At 42.5% G+C, this 11,891-nt stretch overlaps 1 non-coding gene across 1 annotated transcript; it reads right to left on the minus strand.

Annotated features, from left to right (window-relative positions):
• Positions 1 to 3,669: 3,669 nt before the first annotated feature.
• Positions 3,670 to 3,742, minus strand: TRNAG-UCC. The gene has a single exon. It is a non-coding gene; the product is annotated as a tRNA-Gly (tRNA).
• Between the last annotated feature and the right edge of the window lie 8,149 nt (positions 3,743 to 11,891).

The raw sequence follows: 11,891 nt of genomic DNA on the forward strand, positions 1-11,891 counted from the left end.
CACAGTATTTGTCCTTTTGTGACTGACTTATTTCACTTAGCACAATGTCCTCAAGGTTCATCCATGTTGTAGCACGTGTCAGAATTCCCTTCCTTTTTAAGGCTGAATAATATTCCGTTGTATGCATTGACCATGTGTTGTGGCCATTTCTGGTCCAATCTACCACACTGGAGGAGGACACAGCCCAGTCAACTCAGTTATAGGACAGTGGGTTGGGTACTGTGATTAGAATACCACAGAATGCTATGAGGGCACAGAGGAGGGGGAAAGGCTTCCTGGAGGAGGTGATGGGTTTTAGGTAGGCAGACATTGTCAACTCTGCCTTCCGGGCAGAGAGAGCAGGAAGCATAAGGTCCCTGGGGACAAAAGTGAGCAGGGTGCTTTGGAGAGCTGCTGACAAGGGTAGGGCAGGGTTGCCTGGTTCAGGCTGTGCACTCTGAGCTCTAGAGGACACCACTCACAAGACGGCAATGGCGCCCTCCACAATGGCGCTGTGTCCAACCCGCTCATCCATCTTCAGCAGTCCCGTGAAAGAACAGGGCGGGGGCAGGGAGCGGGGGAGAAAGCAGGGAGATGAAGTGCTGAGAGACTAGGTCACCAGAGCCCAGATCAAGAAGAGTCTTCTACAAGATCCTGAGGGTTTGGAAATTGGTCCTGGAGACAATGGGAAATGGCCACAGGATTTTAAATGGGGAGGAGGAGTAACCAAATTCAGGAATTACTATGATTAATGGAAATAAAGGTACCATCATGGACTGGGGGAAGGGGGCAGATCTCTTCTAGCTCTCTCTTTTTATCTTCAATGACTGATTCACCAATCAACACCTGGAAGCCTCAGGAAGCCTGGTCATGAGGTGAGATAAGAACATACATTTTCTTCCTGAGTCCAGCATTCAGAACTCCCAGCTCTAAGCCTACACGGCATTTCCATTCTAGTCAAGGGAGAAAGACAATAGGAAGTGAAGGAATGACTGGGGTCATTATGGATGGAGATTAGTGTATGGGGAAATAAAGCCAAGTGAGCTGGTAGAGAGTCACTGGGTAGAGGTAGGTGATCACTGAAGGGCCCTCTGAAGAGGGGACTTTTTTTTGCCTCTCAGACATCACTTAAGATCTTCGCAGCCTCACCTGTTGATGGTGCCTTTGGCAAGGTTGTCTGCCCTGGTACAGTGGTGACCAGCTCTGTATGAGCTTGTGATTAACTTCAAATAGACAGAATCCAACATCACCTCACCTCCTATCTCCTCCATGTGCCTCTCACCTCCCCTTGGGATTTTCCCCCTTCACAAGGAGGCACGTATACCCCTAAGTGCAGGGAGTTGATGTCTTATGTGGAGTTGATGTCTTTTGACCCACAGGAGACAGAAGTTGGTATATTCCTCCACCTTTCTCCCCTTGGACAGACTGTCTTGAGATGCAATCCTTACATGGCTTCTTGGAAGTCAGCCCATCAGCTCAAGCAATCAGTTTCACTTGATACTAAATCTGTAATACACGCTCCATTGGCTCGCCACCCTTCCCTGCCTCACTTCCTTCGTCCCTCACTCCAGTTTCCTGGGATTGCACAACCTAATGTCATAGGACCACATGAGCTTTCCCACAGACTCTATTTTCTGGGAGTATCTGGGGCTAAAATAGACATATGCAGATTTGCCTTTTACAAAGGTCGCTCTGATTTCTGTGTGGGTGGTGATTATTCAGAGACTAGTGTGGAAGTCGGGAGAGACACATGAAGAGGCTCTTGCAGTTGTCCAGGCAAAAGATGATGGCTCCTGAGAGGAAGGGATGGTACTGGAGATGGAGGAGTGGATAGGTTCATGGTATATCTTGGAGGCAGAGCTGACAAGAACAGCTACTGAATTGGATGTGGCACAAGAGACAAATCAAGGCTGAATTCTAGGTTTAGAGCTTGGGCAACTAGCCAGTGATGGTGCCTTTTACCGAGAAGGAGAACATTGGAAAAGGAGCAAGTTTGGAATACTTAATTTGCTCATCAAATGTTTTTGGAGCATCCACCATGTGCCAATGAAGGGGTTCAGAATATGCCACAGTGACATAAGGGTTATTTTGAACTGAAGATATTCAAGATTCAACAGATGCAGGAAGAGACTTTTTCTAGCCTTCCCCTTATCTTCCTAAAAGCAAAGCCTCCCCGAATAATTCAACTCTCATAAATATCCTCCCAGGAGTTTCACAACCAGGGACAATTGACTCTTATCAATGAAGAGGAGAAGTAAACACAAGTCAGCATTTGGATAAGAAGTCACTTCAAACAGATATTGTCATAAAACTATCATATCTCCCATCTCTTCTCTTAAGTGCCCATTTGTCTTTCCTAAAAGTCATTTGTTCTCCCAGAAGTGCTCCTCTGCCCCTCCCCATCTCCTATTAAGGTGATATGTAAAAATTGCAACCACCTCCTTGGGTCACATTTTTTTCTGAACTCCTGAGCATAGGTACTTAATTAAATCTGTTTTTTCCCCCCTCTTGCTAATCTGTCTTTTGCCACTTTAATTTGCAGACCTCCAATTACTGAACCTAAGAGGATAGAGGAAAAGTTTTTCCTCCTCAACACTAGGCAATGCGTTAGGTGCTTTGGACACAGGTCTGAGAGGCCCAGTCTTTGCCACAAGGGGCTCAGCAATGACAGTATTGTGGAACCATGAAAATACCAAGGGACATCAAATGTCACCTCTGGGGAGGATAGAAGGAGTCAGGGAGGGAATCCTGGAAAAGCTTAGGAGGAGTTCAAAGGGTGAGAGATTTACTCAGAAAAAAGGAGCAGGGAAAAGGTGATTAAGGTAGCAAATGCAAATATGCAGCAATGTGAGAAGGCTTGGTCCAAGGAATTAAGAAGGCTTAGGGAGAAGGTAAAGGAAGGGAAAGAATGAAAGAAAAATTTCAGAAGCAGAGAGGCCAGCCAAGTGAAGGGCTTTGTAGGCATGCTGCCATGTTTGCCCTTTAGCATAACAGCTAAGGGGAGCCACTGAAGGGATTCCCCAAACCATACAAATATTTGACTGTTTTGTGCTTTTGTACATGGGGTTTCCTCAGCCTGGAACATTCTCCCCCGTCCCCAACTCCTGACAAAGTGCTACTCATCTTTTAAGGTCTTAGTCTTTGGCTATCCTCTCTCTGTTGGATCCCTCTTGAAACCGAGCAGGACCCTGTGGGGCTCCTGGGCATGGGAGCCTTTCTGTTCAGCCTCCATGACCTTGCCTGAGTTCCAAAGGGCAGGTTCAAACAGCCACTAATTAGGGAAGGGAGGGGACGCAGAGACAAGGGAGAAGCAGTCAAGGAACAATAGCACAGCCTTGGGGCAGGGTCCTGGTTCCGCCTCAAGGGATACACATAACAGTATCTTTGAGCTTTTCTGCAGAACTAAAACCCCCAACAAATGGAAGATGTTAACTACTTGATGAAGCATTCTTCATTCCAGAGAGAGAGAACATCAGGAGACCGACTGAGGCCAGATAAAAGGAATGCAGGCCCTGCACACACCCTGATCCTTATCAGCAACCCCGCCCTTGAACCACTGCTGTAAAACTCCTCACCAAACCCCACCCCCCACCCCCGGGGTAGGGACACACAGTTTTGGAGAAAGCCTCATGGAGAAGACTTCCTTTTTTTTTTAATTTGGCCGCACCTTGCAGCTTGTGGGGATCTTAGTTCCCTGACCAGGGATTGAACCTGGGCCCCTTGCAGTGGAAGCACAGAGTCCTAACCACTGGACCACCAGGGAATTCCCAGGGTCACACAGTTTTGAAGGGCACAAGCCCACTGTGTCCCCCTTTGCCTGGCAAAGCAATAAAGCTATTCTATTCTACTTCACCCAAAACTCTGACTCTGAGATTCAATTTGGCACCAGTGCACAAAGGCCAAGTTTCGGTATCATTCTCTACCCCCCAAGCCGTAGTTGACTGCAACTCATTGCTGCTCAGCTCCAGGATGCCACGAGCTGGCTATGGCCTTGGCTTCCCCCTTTCCTGCCAGGCTATGAGCTCCTTAAGGCTTGGGCTCTCTCTTTCAGGTTAGAGCCCAACCCAGGGTCCAGAGAATGTAGAATCTGCTCAGTAATTGGCTGAATTGAATGCCTTTAAAATGTGAGAGAAGCTTGAAGCCATAGAGAAGAGACACCACCCACATCCCTGGGAAGAAGAGCTGTCTATACAGTCAGATGAGAGGAGGCACTGAAAAGCCATCAAAGACTGTCTAAGAATGTCTCACATCAGCCTCGACCCAGAGACATGGGAGACGCTTTCCATTGGGTCCAACCACTCTTCAGCTTCTGTGCCCTGGGGTCAGATCTGTTGGGCTCAGGTCAGTGATGTAGGCAGTTACCCACATAGACCCACCAGACCAAGACCACCAACCTTTTTTACACAGCACAAGACATGGCATTCATTGAAAGGCTGATATGTTCTGCCAGTGCAGACCCGGGTTGGCCCTGAACCAATGGTTGGAGGGAGAAGGTGAAAATTTCCATTTCTCCTTTTCTGCTGTTATTCCCTCTTGCACATATGGGATTTATTCTTTACAGGTTTAAATGTTACATTGAAAATAAACTCAAGTGACCAAAATGTTTCACTGAACAATCCATAATAAAGATAAAAGCCACCTGCATTGGGGGAAGCACCGACAGCCAACTCTAAATTGCTCTAGTGTTTGGAACTTCCTGAATGGAATTCTCAAGCGCTTTCTGAGCAATTTAAAGAACTCATCTGTCCAGGGTTGATTAGAACCGTCCCAAACTGGGCTCATCATACCTCAATCAAACAAAAAATGGAGGAAAACAAAACTTCCTGGGAAGACAGAAACAAAATAAAATAAAATAAAACAAAGTCACAACTGCCCCCAGTGGATTTGAATAGCATGGAGTTTCCTTATTCTTGTACAGAATCCAGTATATATATGTATATATGTGTATGTGTGTATATATGTATGTGTTTATATATATATATATATATATATATATATATACACACACACATATATATACGTATATACACATATACACAGACACACATATAATTTTCCTTTTATCTCACTATGGAATCTCAGTCTAAGATGATAATGTAATGAAGAGACTTTTATGGTCATCTCTACTTTTATGGTCATCTTTATGATTGACCTCACAAAATAATGTGAGTTATATACATGCATGTACACATAGGCCAGATTCTCAACTGATGTAATTCTATGGGAATTCACAGAGTTATATTGGTTGAGAATTTGGCTTCAGCTTCACTTATTGTAGAAATTCCCATCAACTAGCCTGAGATGAGGCTCCACACACATTGCCACAAAGCTTCATAGGCTGAGAATCTGGCTGACGGAGCACAGAATAATGTCCATCCAAACATCGGCTTGGATTTTATCTGGCCTTGTTTTCCAGAGCAGCTTGCATGATGGAATGAGCAAATGCCTTTGGCCTCTGGAGCTTTATGAATCAGTGTGACCCACTATGGGAAGCCCCAGGCTGTCCATCCATCCTGGAGCGGCAGAGTCCCTTCCCACCTCAGTCTCCCTACCTGGGAATTGGGTGGGACAATCACTTGCCTCTCCCTTCTCCCTCCGAACATTCTCTGCTATTTATGAAAGTACAGTTTGTAAATAGAACTCCCAGAAAATAAGCATTAAGAGCTGGAGTCCAGCATTGGGTGCCAGGGAAAATGCATTTATTTGCTAAGTTAGCAAGTGCCAATACCATTAATTGAATTTGTGCCAAAACATGCATTTTTGCAAATGTTGTTCTGTTCCATTCATTATTTATAGAACATCACCTAAGGGCAGTGCATGCTACAAGCCAAAAATCTCATCCTGCATTTTATCAGAAACCCATTGCAGGGAAGGGGAGAAGGGAGACGGAGGGAAACTATAAAATGAGATTTCTGGAAAAAGCTAAAAGAACTTGTCTGGCATGTTTTCTCTGGGCAAGTAATGCCCACAGGGCGACTTGATAATAATCTCCAAATGCAAGGGGACTGGAAAGAGCAGCTGCTCTCTCTTGCTACTCAGGACGGAAGAAGAAATGAACCTCCACTGCCACATGAAAGAGTTAGGCTAGTTAGAAGGGAAAACTTCTTTAACAGGGAATGTTATCGAGAGAAACTGAGAAACTGAGAAACTTCATGTGTTCCAGATAGTCTAAGGGTAAGAAGTCAATTCAATATTTCCTCAACCCTGAGACAATAGATGTCCCTGGAGGTCACTGCCACAGTAGGAAATTGTCCTGGCCCTGATGGTTTGTCATCACATTAGAGGCATGGGTTTTGGTGTGAGAAACCTGCTTTGACATGCCACATTTGGACAAATTACTTGATCTCTCTATGCCTGCTTAAGCATTTGTAAAATAGGGATAATTACTCATTCAACACTATTACTACACCAGGCATTGTTCTAGGGGATGGGGGTACAGCAGTGAATACAACAGATTTAAAAACCCTTGCTGATTCTAATGGAGAGGGAGGCTTAATATAATAATAAAGAATAAAGAAGTAAAATATACAACATATCAGATGGTGATAAGTGCTATGGAGATAAATTGAGGGAAGGGGATGGCAGTAGGGAAGTTTCCACTTTAAGTAGGGTTGGGGGTGGGGAGGTTGTACACTGAGGAAAGATGTGAAGGAAGGGAAGGAGTGAGCTAAGAGGGTGGAGTGGGTTGAATGGTGGCCCCCAAAATGTTATGTCCATGTTCTAATCCAGGAACCTATGAATGTGACTTTATTTGGAAAAATGGTCTTTGCAGATGTGATTAAGTTAAAGTTCTTGAGATGAGATCATCCTGGATTATCCGGGTGGGCCCTAAATCTAATGGCATGTGTCCTTGTAAGAGAGAAGGGGAGAAGACAGACACAGAGAAGCCATGAGAAGATGGAGGCAAAGATTGGAGTGATACAGCCACAGCCCAAGAAACACCTGGACCAAAGAAGCTGGAAGAGGCAAGGAAGGATTCTCTCTTAGAGCCTTCAGAGGGACCATGGCCTTGCGGCACCTGGATTTCAGACTTCTGGCCTCCAAAACTATGAGAGAATCAATTTCTTTTGTTTTAAGCCACCAAGCTCGTGGTGTTTTTCATGGCAGCCCTAGGAGATTAATACAGAGGGTATCGAAGAAGTGGTTAAGCAAGAGAACAGCAGGTGCAAAGGCTCTGAGGCAGGTCTTTTGCCTGTCTGCTTGGGAAAGAGCCAGGAAGCTTGTGTCTTTGGAGTGGCAGGAGTGATGGGAGTCTGCAGCTGAAGCGGACTCTGAAGGAGTTAACAGCTGAAGGCTCTCTGCTGATGGCGCTTCCCACAGAGGAACAGCAAGTCTTTCCTGGAAGAGGCAACTGGGTGGCACATCTCTGTGCCCAACACAAGCAGTGAGTCTAGGGGTAATGCCATTGCAAAACAATGATGGCTTGGACCAGGTTGATAGGAGTGGAAGAAATGAGATTCTGAATATGTTTTTGAGGCATAGAAACAAGTGGATTTATGGTAGATTGGATATGGGATATAAGATAAAGAGGGAGGTCAAGAATGGCTCCGAGCATTTTGGCCTGAGCAACTAGAAGAATGGAACTGCCATTAACTGAGTTGGGGAAGGCTGTAGATGGAACGGGTTTTGGGGAAAAGATCAAGAGTTTGCTTTAGGACACGTTAGATTTAAGATGCTTGTTAAACATCCAAGTGCAGATATCAGATAGATATATGACTGAAGGGGACATTTCTGATCCGGAGATATACATATGGAAAAATTTTTTACTTTATTTCTTAACTTACAGAAAAATTCTTGCTTTCTGTTGTACAGGTTTATGAGCTTCAAAAAATACATAGTCATATAACCACCACCACAGTTAAGATACAGAACTGTTCCATTATCCTAATAAAATCCCTTATGTCACCCTTTTGTACTCAGACTCACCCCTCATCTCCAGCCCTTGGCAACCACTGATCTATTCTCCATCCCTAGAGTTTTGCCTCTTCCATAATTCATATAAATAAAATCATACGGCATGTAGCATTTTGAATCTGGTGTCTTTTTTCAGCACGATGTATTTGAGATTCATCCATGTCGTGTTTATCAATTCCACTGTATGGATGTACCATAGTTTGTTCACCCATTGACCCATTGAAGGACATCTGGGTTGTCTCCCCTTATTAGCAGTTATGATAAAGCTAGTATAAACATTCATGGTCTTTTGTGTAAACAAAAGTTTTCGGATTTCTTGAATATATAATGAGGAGTAGGATTGCTGGGTCATCCAGTAAGTATATGTTTTCAAAACTGCCTACTGTTTTCCAAAGTGTTTGTACCATTTTGTGTTTCCCGCAGCAATATCAGATTTTAAATTATTTTTTAAATTTATTTTTAACCACTCTAACAGGTGTGTAATAGTATCTCATTGTGGTTTTCATTTGCCTTTCCCTAATGAATGATGATGTTGAGTGTCTTTTCATGTGCTTATTTTCCATACAAGTTTCTTCTTTGGTGAGGTATCCATTAAAATCTGTGCCCATTTTTAATTGGGTTATTTGTTTTCATACTGTTGAGTATGGAAAATTCTTTATATAGTCTGCTTATAAGTCCTTTGTCAGATATGTGATTTGTAAATATATTTTCCAAGTCTGTAGCTTGTTTTTTTATTCTCTTAAAAGTGTTTTTGGCAGAGCAAAAGTTTTAAATTTTTTTTAAGATTTTTTTTTTATGTGGACCATTTTTAAAGTCTTTATTGAATTTGTTACAATATTGCTTCTGTTTTATGTTTTGGTTTTTTGGCCACGAGGCATGTGGAATCTTAGCTCCCCAACCAGGGATCGAACCTGCACCCCCTGCGTTGGAAGGTGAAGTCTTAACCACTGGACCACCAGGGAAGTCCCAAAAGTTTTAAATGTTGATGAATCCCAGTTTATCATTTTTTTTCTTTTACAGATCATGATTTTGGTTTCATATCCAAGAACTCATTGCCTAAATCAAGGTCACAAAGATATTCTCCTTTTAAAAGTCTGATGGATTTATGTTTTATATTTAGGTCTCTGAACCATTTTTAGTTAATTTTTTACAAGGCTTGAGGTACAGTCAAGGTACATTCTTTTTTGCATATTGGGTGTCCAATTTTTCCAGCAGCATTTGTTGAATCTCTACTTTCCTTTTTAATTTTAATCCTCTTTTAGTTCTCCAGATTGGATAATTTCTAATTACCTATTTTTAAGTTCACTTACTTTTTCCTCTATCATCTCTATTCTACTGTTGAAGTTATCCAGCGATTTTTTTTAAATTTTAAGGTATCATATTTTTCAGTCCTAAAATTTCAATTTGGTTCTTTCCTCAATAGTTTCTATTTCCTTCTTGAGAGTTTTTATCTTTCCATTCATTTCAAGAATGTTCACCCTTACTTCATGGAACATGGTTATGATAGCTGCTTGAAAGTCTTTGCTAATTCAAACATCTGGATCATCACGGTGTTGGCATCTGTTGTTCTTTCTCTTGAGAATTGGTCAGATTTTTCTGGTTCTTTGTATGTTAAATAATTTTAGATTTCTTTCTGGACATATTGACTATTATATTCTGAGACTGGGTCCTGCTAAAATCCTCTTGAGAATGGAATGTCAATAGATTTGTTGTTGTTTTAGCAGGAAGTAAACACCTTAGGTTAAGACCATAAGTTTTGTCCTGCTTTCTGTGGGCGGTGGTTCAAATATCATTTCAGGATTCAATGCCATTGTTTTTATTGCCCAGTATATGTGACACTCAGGAGTGTGTCTGGGACTTGGGAGTGGTTTGTATCACAGCTCAGTTCTCAGAGATTTTACTCTGCTCCTTTTGGGTCTGTGCTGCTCATGCACAGCTTGGGGGTGAGCCCAGGATTTGTGTTAGTTCATACACAGAATTAGAGGGATTCCTTTTTCCAATTCTTTTCTCTCTGGGATTTTCTCCACATTCTCTGGCTCCCAAGATCCCCCTTTTCCAATTCCTTTGGCCAGAAAAATGGATTTTTCTCAGACTTTTAGCCCTCCCTCCCCCACCACACTGTCTTACAATTCTATGTCACTGGAGCCACCCTCAGGGTGAAGCAGCAAGAAAAAAAATAATGGGGTTTCCTCCTACACTCTTCACACACAAGGATTCCTTTTTCCGGCTCCACTAGTCAGACAGACAAGGTTCAGGTATCTGCACCACCACCAACATTGTCACCACAGCAGTACAGATCCGCAACTGGGGTTGGCCTCCAAGACAAAGTCAGGAGAGACAAAAAGAGAAAAAAGCAAAAAATGAGGATCCCCCCCCCAACTTACTGTTGGCTCTCAGGGGTCTCTTTCTCCAATCCTCTGGCCAGAAAGAGTGGGATTTCTATCGGAGTTTTGGGTGCCCACCCCCACTTCAAAATTCTGTGACTCAGATCTCCAGGCCACCCCCATATCAAGTCCAGAGACACAAGAAGAAAAAAAGAAAAGGAGTCTCCCTGGTACTGGTCGTTCTTCCAGTTTTGATTGCTATTGTTTACTTACCAGAGTCATCAGGTAGTTGCTTTGTATATTCTGTCCAGAGTTTTCAGTTGTCATCACTGGGAGAGATAGACTAAGTAAGCTTACTCTATCTTGGTCGGCCCTGGAAGTTCTGGGAATTTTATGTGTGTGTGCATGCATGATATTTATGATATTTCAACCATTTAGATTGGATAGTCATGATATTGAAACAATTATTCAGATTAAATGAGATCACCAAAGTTTTAGATAGAAAAGAGAAGGGGTCCACGAACTGAGGCCTGGGGCACTCCAACAATTAGAAGTCAGGCAAATGAGGAAGAATGAGAAGACCAGAGATAAGATGAAAACTCAGAAAACCAAGTGTCCTGGATGCTAATAACAGTGTTTCAAGCAGGAGGAAGTGATCCATTGGGTCAATTACTGGCAATAAGTAATACAAAGACTGAGAATTTGCCTTTGGATAATTCCTATGGTTGTGGGGGGAATTAAGTGAGATGCTAAGTAGAACATATTCAATGCAATCCCTTTCAAAATACCAAGGCCATTTTTCACAGAACTAGAGCAAATGATTTTAAAATTTATATGGAAACACAAAAGACACTAAATAACCAAAACAATCTTGAGAAAGAATGGAGCCGGAGGACTCATGCTCCTTGACTTCAGACTATACTACAAAGCTATAGTAATCAAAATAGTATGGTACTGGCATAAAAACAGACACATAGGTCATCGAACAAGACAGAAAGCCCAGAAATAAACCCACGCTTACATGGTTAATTAATCGATGGCAAAGGAGGCAAGAATATACATTGGGGAAAAGACAGCCTCTTCAATAAATGGTGTTGGGAAAACTGGACAGCCACATGCAAAAGAATCGTACTGGACTACTTTCTCAAACCATATACAAAAATAAACTCAAATTGAGCTGGTTATTTTTCAAAAACCAGCAGACATGGGAGAAGCTTTGAAAACCAATAAAAGTTACCACTTTGTAAGAGATATTTATATTTATAAGGCAAATCTCCATTTGTAAGGGTGTCTCCTTCTATGTACCAGGAAGAGAAGGATGACTAAATCTCTAGAAACTCTTATCAATGAAGATGGCAACTGACTTGAATGTGTATAACAACCTTACCCTTGTTTACTATGCTTTTCCTGATAACCACCCATACTTGGCCCCTGCACCCCCCACACACCCCCAAACACACAACATCTTCTTTTGCTTTAGCTGGAGATGGTATTTAAGGTGGTGGCTTGGGCCATTTTGGAGAGTTACTCAGTTCTCCTGGGTATCTTCCATTTATATAAGAGGTATACATGTTATTAAACTTCTGTTTGTTTTTCTCCTGTTAATCTGTCTTTTAATAAAAGGATGGTCTTATCCAAGAACCTAAAAGGGTAGAGGGAAAATTATTTTTCCTC

The sequence above is a fragment of the Balaenoptera musculus genome, chromosome X (genome assembly GCF_009873245.2).
Source record: "Balaenoptera musculus isolate JJ_BM4_2016_0621 chromosome X, mBalMus1.pri.v3, whole genome shotgun sequence".
Taxonomy (NCBI): Eukaryota; Metazoa; Chordata; class Mammalia; order Artiodactyla; family Balaenopteridae; genus Balaenoptera; species Balaenoptera musculus.